Genomic DNA, 12594 nt, shown 5'->3' with positions numbered 1-12594 from the left:
GGATGCCCAGCAATTTGGTCTACCCAAGGCATGGAGAAGTCTCACTACATGGCATGTAATGCATTTTTCAGACACACACAACACTATGGAGGGAGTCAAAAGGCAAATAGTCTGAAGGAAGTCTTCCAATGGTTTTACCGAGGCATTCTACAGAGGCTGCATGCTAAAAGAAAAGTTGCTAGTTCCAAAGTCAAGCTTGCTTTTATTCTAGCCCAAAAGCAAAGACGAAGACAAACTTTGGACAATTCAATGGCAGCAGAGAGACATAGACAATGGAGGGATTCGAAGATATTTAGAAACCATAAATGGACAAGTAAACATGAATAGCAGTTTGTAACTTATTGGTGTTATGTCCACGTGTTTTCAAACTCAATCAATAGATTTTTATTCTATGGAACAAGTGACTCTTGGTGTTATGCCTATATGTTTTGAGACTCCATCAAAAGTATTTCTTTTGTGAAACATGTGATCTATATTAACAAGCATCTGTGGGAAGAGTACTGAAGTGTCGTACGGTGATGGGACAAATGCAAAAGGGTATTGATCGTCCGTACGGACAAGGAACTGATGAGGATCAAAGACTTTGTACAAATCAATTCAACTTCAATATAATGTTTGTGCTATATTTGATGACCAAATCCTATTACTCCCAGGGCGTGCCAGTCGGAACTCTCTTTTTGAACTTGATTGGACTCTTTTTCTTCCTTGTTGGCTTGATGTCGACTGTCTGTTTATCAATGCTTGCCTCTGTTGCTTGTCTGGGAGGGGTATCCTTGTCTTCAGCTATCTCCACGTGTTCTTCTTCTTGGATTGTGTGGCCTGATGCAATCATGGGTGGCTCTCGAAACCTTATGAGCTTGTGTTTTCCAGAGCCCTCCAGACATTTGGGCTCCTTAACACCACATGCTAATGCATAAGAAGTGTAAGACAAAAAGTAAGAGGCCCTAGAGACCTGCTTATTCACATAATCCCCAAATATATCTATGGCAGACAACCTCTCTATTAAAATGATCTTTTCCTTTTGCCATGGAAGATCATGTCCACCTAAAACCCTAGACAAACATTTAAAGAAGTAAACAATGGCTTCTCCATTGTTGCTCAACTGCCTATGGTAAATCAAGATCTTAGCACTGCCTAGATCATGAATATAATGAGCTAGGCTTGACATTTTGCCAAACCCAGCCGGCCTGCTTCCACTTGTTCTCTGGAGGAATGTGTCATCCTCAATTTGTAGCTTGCCACATATCAAAAGATTGGAGTGAGACAATAATACACAACTACAAAACATTTAAACACAAGATAAAGTATTTGATTTGAAGTAACAAGATCATACCTTCTCATTTTCATCAGCAACAAGAAGTTCATCTTTCCAAAGATTTATTCCTCTCCCCTCCAGTCCAGCCTCTTCTTTAAGCTTTCCCTTGTGAAGTGCTGAGAGATTCATAGCTTCCTGTGTGAGCTGGAAGGCAGCTTCATCTGGCTCTTGGAAATTTTCAGCCTCTTTGAAACAAATAGTAAGGGCCTCTGCAGGATCAAAAGTTGTTTCCAAAGCCAGTAGTGAATGGTCATCCTCTATGCCAACCTCCTTGTCAAGCCTTGAAGCCTGGGCAATAAGGGAAATGGCATAGTCCTCCCTCAAATTGAACATACACTCTATATCATGGAGGAAAACATAATCTTTACCACCAATCAAGACACCTGGAAGCATGGGCACTGCATAGTTGCTGCTCTGAACATCGAAATCTTCAACTGGCTATGCTGCCCCAAGAGTTTCAGTCCTCAGTTGAACAAGGTCAAGAGCAGCCACTTGCAGCCCCTCATCCTCGAGGTTGATATCTTCTTCCTGCTCTGCCATATTTGTTGCCACAAGAATATCCTCTTTTTCCTCTGCTACAGATGTATCTTCTTCTTCAGCCTCCTGCCCTTGCTCTTCTAGAGATTGCTAATGGAAAACAATGTACATAAGGAATGCCATGGTTTCCTCAAGCACTCTACACTTTTTGGTGTGCAAGTTACAGCTGAATTTATATTCCTCAGGCAGGCTGTCAAATCTTCTATTCACATGGTACCTCAGCCTGTCATCAATGGAGACAATTATGATTTATATGCACAAAAACCTTTTCACCTTCCATAATTCTTCCTGCCTCTATCAGTTGTTTGAAGGTATCCCAATGGTCTGAAAGAAAATCTCTGTGATGCTCCAGTACAGAGCTCATAGTGAACTCCCTGTTGAAAATACTGTGGTATATGTGGAAGTTCCTCTGAGCCTTGCACTTGTAAAGAAAGTCAAATAGGAGCAAATCTGGAGATTTGTCCTCTTCTGGTTCCTTTTGTTTTGAAAGGGAAGACTCACCTTTCTGCTCCAGTCTCTTGCTTTTGCCTGAACAAAAATTTATATATCATGAATTCTATATGCTGACATATGCAATCAGGGAATGTATAGGATATCACCAAACAACTCCCTTCATGAGCACACATGAATCACCTGGTGATTGCTGTGGTCTAAGTATAGCAGCAGAAAAGTCCAGCTTCCTCTTGAAAGGAGGGGCCTGAGAATCAACTGTTCCAAAGCAAAAACTTTTCTCATCATCAAGGAAGAAATCCCCAGGGCCATAGAAAGCAAAACAATGAGGAAGAAGTGAAAACCAAAAGGGACACAGGAATTTGCAAGAAAACGTGATGCAGGGCCATTTGGAAAATGTAAAGTACTCTCCTTGCATTTTGTTGCAAATTCTCCATTTCTATTGACATCCATCTCCAATCAAATGCTAGGAACATCTTACAGTGTTCTGGAGAGTAAATGATACTAGAAGGAATTCCCGAGGGCCAAAGAGAGCAAAACAAAGAGGAAGAAATGAAAACTAAAACTAATATAAGAATTTGTAGGAAAACGCGATTTAGGCCATTTGGAAAATGTAAAGCACTCTCCTCGCATTTTGTTGCAAACTTCTAGGTCCTATTCATATCCATCTCCAATCAAATCCTAGGGGGATATACCAGATTCCTGGGCAGTAAGATTCAAGAATTCTATAGATGGAAGAAATATATATCAAAAAACATTGAAAAGAATATAGATCTCTGACCTTTCTTTTCCTCTTCCATACTGTTGGAGTTGCCCTGGTGATTCTCCTGCTCTCTTCCAAACTTGAGCTGCAGCCTAGGTAACCTGGAGATCTGGCAGTGGTAGTAGTCTTCAGGTAGGTTGCAGAGTGGATGGAGTGTGTTGGGTAGGAAGTGATCAGAGGGGGAAGGAAAAGGATGATGGGAGGGTGCTGCTGGCAGGGATGGAAGATGGGGAGGGAAGAGTGTTAATGGATCTGATTATGAAATTATGATTGGCACAATTTCCAAGGCAAAAAGTGCCATTCACACGTGTCAGATTTCAAATTCCAAAAGATCTGGGTCCCATCCACACGTGTGAAAAAACGACTACATTCCACACGTGTGGCATTTATTAGCTACTTTATTTGTATTTTGCACTAATCTATTCACTTCTGTTTAATCTCTCCTAACTCAGCTCTCTTGCCTCTCTACCTCCCTACTCTACACCATCAGCATCCTGACCAGCAGCACAGGTTCATCCCCAGTACAGGGTACTCATCACCTACAGATAGCTTGCTTCCAGGTCAGTAAGACACTCTATATACTTTTCTTCTTGTTTAATAGTATATTAGAATAAGGTACTGAGTGATGTGATGTAGCTTAGATATTATGATAAATATTATATGCATTCCTTAGCTTTTTCCATTGCAAAAACAAGCAGGAAGACTTTTGAATTGGGCTTGTTGAGTGAGAGTTTGATCACTTCTTGCCTCCTATAGACACAATCCATCTTGCACCAAGTTGGAAACACACTGAAATGACTGAAGGCATGCTCCAGTATGCTGCCTCAAGAATTTGCAGTAAAACGCGAGGAGGAGGCTTTAGGAATCTCAAACTGCCCAAATCGCTTTTTGTTGCAAATTTAAAACTGTTGCTTCATCCACCCCTATCATTGTGATTTTGTGTCTTTCTAGGCTATTCAAGGCTGTATACTCCTTGCATAAACTCAATCCATATTATTTGTAGTTCTAAAGATAGAGAATTCATTGTAGGAATGTAATAGCATGTTGTTTCAAGTATTTGCAGGAAAACGCGATAATGAGCTGTTAGGAATTTCAAATTATCATAATCGCATTTTGTTACAAATTTATAAATGTTGCTTTGTCCACCTTGTCATTGCCTTCTTGTATCATTCCATGTTCTCCATGGCTGTAATCTTTTTCCATTGCTTTGTATGCAGCTTTTCAGAGTGATGGCAAGAACCAAGTTAACTGCAAGGAGGGCTGGCAAGGGGCCAGGGCTTGCAGCAGCAACAGCTGGGGCAGGTATCAAGGAATCTAGTGTGCCTCCAAAGGGAAGAGTTGCACATGGCAGGAAGGGGAAGCCAATGAGCCTGCTCCAGCAAAAGTCCAAGAGATTGAAACACTCTGCAGGTGTGCTAAACGAGATCAGGAAGCAACAGAAAGCTATAGGCTTTGCAATCCCCAAGGCACCTTTTCAGAGACTAGTGAGAGAAATATGATAGTTGGCACCTTGGTTTCAGGTGGAACAGGACTGCCATTCTTTCCTTACAGGAAATGGCAGAGGATTACTTGGAGAAATACTTTGAAGATGCATTTCTCTGATAAAGAATCACTGTAAAGTTGACCACAAGCTCCTTTACTACACCGGTCCATGCTATAGAGCTATTGCATCCGCCGACCGGGTGGTGGTGCAAAAGATAGAGTAGCTTGGATTGGGCCGATTTCCTAACCTAGAGCCTTGGGGGCCGATTTGTATAATGCCTTATACTTCACCAAAACTTATGATGCAAATTAGCACACCACAGTTATCTTGGATTATGAGGGGTGAAAGCATCCAGTCGTCCAGCTCAGCGTGAGGCTCTTCCACTCCCACATATGGAGCAGCCACACGTACACCTCATCAATGCCCTTAATGTCACTCGTGGCCTGTACTAGAGAAATGCTAACAAAGATGGAGTTGAAAGGGGCAACATTTCTTAGGAAGATCTCATGATGCCAGCAAGAGCTCTGCAGTTTCTCCTCACCACTAGGTGGACTAACGGGTTCAACAGGTGGGGCTTAACCACCTTATCTCGTGTGTGTTGAGATATCGAGCTCAACTAGTGCTACAACGGACATTAATAACCCGCCTTGGTGATAGCTTCCGTATCTACACCACTGGCATGGTTGGTGAGATTATGGGTGATATGCGGCCAATGGGATGACAGGCTGTGTGACAGCCATTTTGGATTACTAAAGACTGGCATAGTTATAGCGCCAGCTTATTTAGTCGGGTTCACATTATGGACCGACCCTTGTATGTTGTAGTAGTTGTGTACTAACCCATATAGTGTGTACTCTTATCTTTATGTTATGTTGGTTGAGTAGAGAAGAAGAAGATAGCAGAAAATTCAGCTATCCATCTCTCTCTTGTGTCTTGCTCTCTCTTGTGTGTGTGTGTGTGTGTTTGCTTGCTAGCGTTTGAAGCTCTCCCTCTCCCCCACATTCTCTTTATGGTATCAGAGCCTTGTTTGTGTGAGAGCTAAGGAGGCAAGCAAGAGGCAAGAAACAAGCAAGGAAGGAAGCGGTACAACACGGGTAAGAGCACCATCATCTCTTTCCCCTTCTTGGTTTAGGTACAACACCCCCTCAGTAGCTTTGGGAGCTGAGGAGCTATCTTTGCGGGAGAAGAGCTACAGGGCAGGTATACTCTCCTGGTAGTGAACTTTGTTTTTTTGGCCAAATTGGCGTTTTGGGCGTGTTACGAGCCCCGTTTCATCAATGCAAGGTTTTTCAGCAACCTTCTAGAAGTTCTGGTACACAGAACTATTTTTGCTTGAAATCTGGTTACTGCAGTGCAGCAATGCATTTTGGAAGTGCAGGCAGGGTTTGCACATGTATTATTGATACTGGGTGTATGTACATGTACTCTGGTCACATTTGGTGACACACATGTTGTGCTGAAGTACCGCTGCTGCTGCAACAGTTACAGGATATACTATTGTATTACAAGTTGCATATAGAAGTTATCTGTTTGCATAGGTTTTTTGATTGCTGGAGGAAAACATGTCTGACAGAATTAATCAGATTGTTAGTGAGAAGTTGGATAAGAATAATTTTCATGCCCGGAAGTTTAGAATTACCAATTCCTAATGTGGGTAAAGGATTTTGGGATTATGTAGAAGGAGACAATGAGGAGCCTCCAGAGTTATCTGGGGAGAATGCCACTCCTGTAGATATAAAGGCACTTAAGGATTGGAATCAGGGTGGTGCAAGAAAAGTCATGTACTAGCTTTCAATTAGTGTCACAGACACTATGATAGGACACATACATGATGCAAACACTCTAGCAGTTGCATGGCAGAATCTGGTTCAAATGTTCCAGACTAACACAAAGGCAAGGAAGTTGCAGTTAAAGCAAGAGTTACATACTGTGGAAAAGAAAAGCATGTCCATCAATGAATATGCCTTAAAGATCAAGGACATTGTTGAATCCCTTGGTTCTATCAATATATCAATGGAGGACGATGATTTGGTGAGTGTCTGTCTGAATGGGCTTGGCAAAGAGTACAAGCCATTCAAGACCTCCATTACAGTTAGGGAGAATATTCCCAACTTTTGGGACTTGATATCTATGCTGGTCATAGAAGAAAAGGCTTTACATGAGGATTCTTCTTCACAAATCAAGAACACAGCGGAATAGGCTTTCTACACTAATTCATGTAGAGGCAAAGGTAGAGGCCGTGGTCAAGGCCAAGGTGGTGGCCAACAAGGAAATCCGAATTCTGGACAACAACAATCCAATGATTCACAGCAGCAACAATCATACATAGGTGGAAGAGGCCAGTCTAGAGACAAGGGGAGCCAAAGAGGTCGAGGTGGTTAGCAAAGAAATTAAAATGCAAATAGCATAGAGTGCTATTAGTGTGGCAAACCAGGACACATGGCAAAGGACTGCTACAAAAAGAAGAATGACATTAAAAGTGGGAAGTTGTAGCAAGGCTACTATGCATCATCTAGCAAACATGGAGGTGATGAGAGACAGAAGTGAGCAGCTATTTGTGATGCAGCACATGCTTAGTTCCATAATAGCGGATGTGTCAGGATCTCAAGATATATGGTATGTGGATTCTGGCACCTCTAACCACATGACCAGTCATCCTAAGTGGTTTAGAGATATGCAAAAAATGGAAAAACTAGGTTATATAGAAACAGGTGATAATATTTCTCATCCCATTACGCATGTTGGTAAAGTGCCATTGTCTATGCAGGATGGCAAAATGAAGTACTTGGCTGATGTACTTCATGTTCCAAATATTACAAAGAACCTAGTTTTTGTTGGACAGATGGTTGAGCAGGGGGTCTGCAAGTGAGGTTTAATCCTCAAGGATGTTTTGTGGAAGACTTCAAAAATAAGTGTCGCTTGGTTGAAAAGAGGAGAGCCATGGACTCATCCGTTGAGGACTAGCAAGGTCAATTAACCAGATCCATGCCCAAATTCAGAAAACAACTCTTACTCCTTATTCCAATATCTTCCCCGACGTACTTGTGGATATCTTTGGCGACCCAGAGCCCGAGCACTGTATGGTCAGCACCCTCTAGAATCCTTCGCAGGTCACCTAGTGCTTCACTCATAGGCCGCTTCCTTGGTCCCTCATCCACCGTACCGAAAGCTCACCATTTAAATCGAACTGAGGCTAGTCAAGACCTCGGCCGACCTGGCTACGCGAGACGTCCTCCATTGACTCTCCATCAGTTGTTGCAACTTTATCAGCTAGGTCTCTACGACCTCATTCACAAGATGGTCAAAATGCTTCCCCAAGCATTCTTGACATAAAACAGTCATTTAAAAATAGTTCATAAATACAATTTCTATAACGAACTCTCATCTTTCCACATCAATCTATATTACTTAATCCACATTAATTCCATATGCATTCATATTCTCCTCCAATCACATCATTTTCCATCTCAACACTTCTTTTCTCAATTAACCTCATCAGATCTCATCCACTCGTATTTACCAATACATCTCATCACATCACATTCATTAACATCTATCCACTTTACATCCCATCTTATCACATTCATTAACATTTATCCACTTTACATCCCATCTTATCACATCCATTTCACATCACATCTCATTCATTCACATCCCGATTCACATCTCATCACATCCATTCACATCCCATACCATTCATTCTCATCCCGATTCATGTGCCATCACATTCATTCACATCTCTTATCATTCATTCACATCCCGATTCACAGTCTGTCACATTCATTCACATCCCTTATCATTCATTCACATCTTGATTCACATGTCATCACATTCATTCACATCCTATATCATTCATTCACATCTCATATCATTCATTCTCATCCCGATTCTCCTGTCATCACATTCATTCACATCCCTTATCATTCATATCTATCCAATTTACATCGCATCTCATCGTCTCAATTCTCGTTCATATCCATCACATTCACATCCACATATATTCTTCCACATACATCTACATCCATACTTATCACATACACATCCACATCTATCCTTTCACATCCATCCTTTCACATACAAACATCTACATCCATTCTTCACATACATCCACATCCATTCTTCACATACATCCACATCCACATCCATTCTTTCACATACATCCACATCCATTCTTCACATACATCCACATCCATCCATCCATCCATTCACATTTATCTGATTCACATCACATCTATCCATCCATTTATTCACATTTATCTGATTCACATCACATCTATCCATCCATTCATTCTTTTATAAAAATCAACTACAGTGGGAATAACACTTTTATAAAAATCCTTTTATACATCTATTCATGCATAAATTTAATTTTAAGAAAAATAACACTTTCAAAATAAAAATAAATTTCTTTATGCATCTTTCTATGCATAAAATCAAAATTAATGAGAATAACTCTTTTGAAATAAAAACGAATTCCTTTATGCATCTTTCTATGCATAAAATCAAAATAATGAGAATAACTCTTTTGAAATAAAAATGAATTCCTTTATGCATCTTTCTATGCATAAAATCAAAATTATTGAGAATAACTCTTTTGAAATAAAAATGAATTCCTTTATGCATCTTTCTATGCATAAAATGAGAATAACTCTTTTGAAATAAAAACAAATTCCTTTATGCATCTTTCTATGCATAAAATCAAAATTAATAAGAATAACTCTTTTGAAATAAAAATGAATTCCTTTATGCATCTTTCCATGCATAAAATCAAAATTAATAAGAATAACTCTTTTGAAATAAAAATGAATTCCTTTATGCATCTTTCTATGCATAAAATGAGAATAACTCTTTTGAAATAAAAACGAAATCCTTTATGCATCTTTCTATGCATAAAATCAAAATTAATGAGAACAGCTCTTTTGAAATAAAAATGAATTCCTTTATGCATCTTTCTATGCATAAAATGAGAATAACTCTTTTGAAATAAAAATGAATTCCTTTATGCATCTTTCTATGCATAAAATGAGAATAAGTCTTTTGAAATAAAAATGGATTTCTTTATGCATCTTTCTATGCATAGAATTTAAATCTAATGAAAATCACACTTTTATAATAAAAAAATATCCAATATGCATCTTTCTATGCATAGAATTTAAATCTAATGAAAATCACACTTTTATAATAAAAAAATATCCAATATGCATCTTTCTATGCATAGAATTTAAATCTAATGAAAATCACACTTTTATAAAATAAAAAAATATCCAATATGCATCTTTCTATGCATAGAATTTAAATCTAATAAAAATCGCACTTTTATAATAAAAAATATTTAATATGCATCTTTCTATGCATAGAATTTAAATCTAATGAAAATCACACTTTTATAATAAAAAAATATCCAATATGCATCTTTCTATGCATAGAATTTAAATCTAATAAAAATTACACTTTTATAATAAAAAAATATCCAATATGTATTTTTCTATGCATAGAATGAAAATAACACTTTTAGAATACACAAACGAAGGGGATTACTCTTTTTGAATAACATAAAGATAAAACTTATTTCTACAAAATTTAAGAAAATTTTACCCATAACCTCCTTTGTATGGCTGACCATTTTTTAATTTTTGCATTCTAATTCTACTTAGAATTTAACCCAAGATTAATTTAGCACTCTAATCTAATCAATTCTCATTTTTTTAAGAGCAAAAAATACCTTGATGGTTTTGATGTTCTCATTTGGGAGTGTTGCAGTGAGTTGTTGGAGCAGTAAGAAGCAGCCAACAGTTGCCTTGTCGAGTACAGAGGCAGAGTACAGGGGTGTTGCTATGGCAGCTTGTGAGGTATCTTGGTTTCAAAAGCTACTTTTTTGGTGACATGGGAGAGCTCGTGGGTGGTGGATAGGGTAATTGTCATATATTATAACAACATGAGCAGCATACAGTTGGCCAATAACCCAATATATCATGCTAGAATGAAGCACATTGAGGTGCATTATCACTTTGTGAGGGAGAAGATTTTAGCAGGAGATGTAGATCTGGTATATGTCAGCACACAGGATCAAGTAGCTGACATCTTCATCACGAAGGCATTGAGCACAGAGAAGATCCACAGGTTTAGGAGCTTACTTGGAGTGCAGTGTATGGAGTTAAGCTCGAGGGAGAGTGTTGAGATATCAAGCTAAACTAGTGCTACGGCGGACATTGATGACCCGCTTAGGTGATAGCTTTTGCATCTACACCACTGGCATGGTTGATGAGATTATGGGTGATATGCAGCTAGTGGGATGATAGGCCATGTGGACAACCATTTTGGATTACTAAAGACTGGCATAGTTATAGCGCCAGCTCATTTAGTCGGGTTCAATGGGATTTCATAGCATATGTGATGGGATAGAATGGGATTTGGGTGCAAAATGAAAATGGTTATTTTCCTGACTATATCAAGAAGGTACAATGAAATGCATTTTAAAAGGAGAACTTTCAGCTCCCTAGAAGTTAGGCAAATCAATCAGACATGATTGTCCTCTCATTGCCTTGCTATATGCCATTGCTACGCATCCGATGCACCTGTAGATGGATAAGCTGTCACAAGATGGCCTGCTACATGGAATTTCCATGGGGGATGGAAACGAGTTTATGGCTCAAGCCTATGCAAATGATTCTTTATTTTTTCCTTGGAACACAATCTGATGTGAGGGTTCTCATGCAAGCTTTGTCAATTTATGGGTTGGCTTCGTGGCTAAATGTCAACTTCGCAAAATCAAAGTTGTTACCACTTAAAAATTATGATTGGCATAGATTACTCTGGTCAGGGTAAATTGTGCCACCTCATCAGATAGTCAAACATCTTTGCTATCCCATTGGATGGGAGACCTCCCTCAAAGAACACTCAAAGAACAGAGTGAGTGGGTGATGCAAAAGCTACATCACAAAATTGATTATTGGTGAATATTGGAAGCTATCTACATGGCCATTACATGTACGTCTGTGACTAGTGCACTCTATAATCATGGCATATGTGCAATTCGATCTCCCTTTGCTACCTTGGTCTCACATACGGATTGACCTTTTGATGTCTAAAGCCCTAAAATGCCTATGGAAAACAAAAGCTGACAAAAAAGACATTCATCTGATGAAGAAAGAATTGGTTTGCTTGCCTAAGATGCATGGTGGCTTAATATTTTCAATATCCATTATCATGTCCTCACGAGGAAGGTGATGGTTCTACACAATTTTGTGGCTCACATGTTGGACAATCTGTGCGTCTCCATGCAAACAGAAGCATATGGACTTTGGGTCACCCAGTATGAATGATATAGTTTTTGGACATTTTAACAGCAAAATCACAAATTCTCCCTATGCTATTGCTCTCATTCAAGATTGGAAAGCTTTGTTAGACCACCTACGTTGGTCGAGCAAGCCCCAAACCAGGGAAACTCTTTGACTATGGAGAGCATTCATTGGAGTAGAATGTTTGAAGTGCGTCTTGCATTATCCCAACCAAGGAAGGCCTATAACCTTTCCGTGATTAGAATTCGCTACATACAAGATGTTTTGATGAGCATGGTATGGTTTTTTCGTTCCCTCAAGCAATCAGACATTGTCATTGGAACTACATCATCGATCAATTTGGAGGGTCATTATGGAGATGGTGCAACCACTAAGCTAGCGCCTGTGCTACAAGAAGTAGGCCGACTCGGAGACTATCAAAAAAAGGCAGCAATCGACTCAAAAATTGGCTTTTTGACATGCAACTTCGTAGATATACAAGCAACTTCCTTTTCATCAACCCACAATTTCTAGGGCATAAATGCACCCTGCCTCCCCTCCCACGATTCATAAGCATGCAAATCATCCATGGAGAATGTCTAAAGCCTTGCCTTAGTGAAAAGCGACACCAAATAGATATAGAAGATAAAATTACCCTTGAAGCAACGATTATTATAGGCACACATTGCTTCAACCTCACATAGGCGATGCTCTCACCCACGTGAGAGTGCCACATCTTCTGTGATACTGCTTCCACTCTCGAGCCCTC

Source organism: Cibotium barometz, chromosome 40, assembly GCF_041138505.1.
Source record: "Cibotium barometz isolate CiBa-2024 chromosome 40, ASM4113850v1, whole genome shotgun sequence".
Classification (NCBI taxonomy): domain Eukaryota; kingdom Viridiplantae; phylum Streptophyta; class Polypodiopsida; order Cyatheales; family Cibotiaceae; genus Cibotium; species Cibotium barometz.
This window is presented reverse-complemented; position numbering follows the sequence as displayed.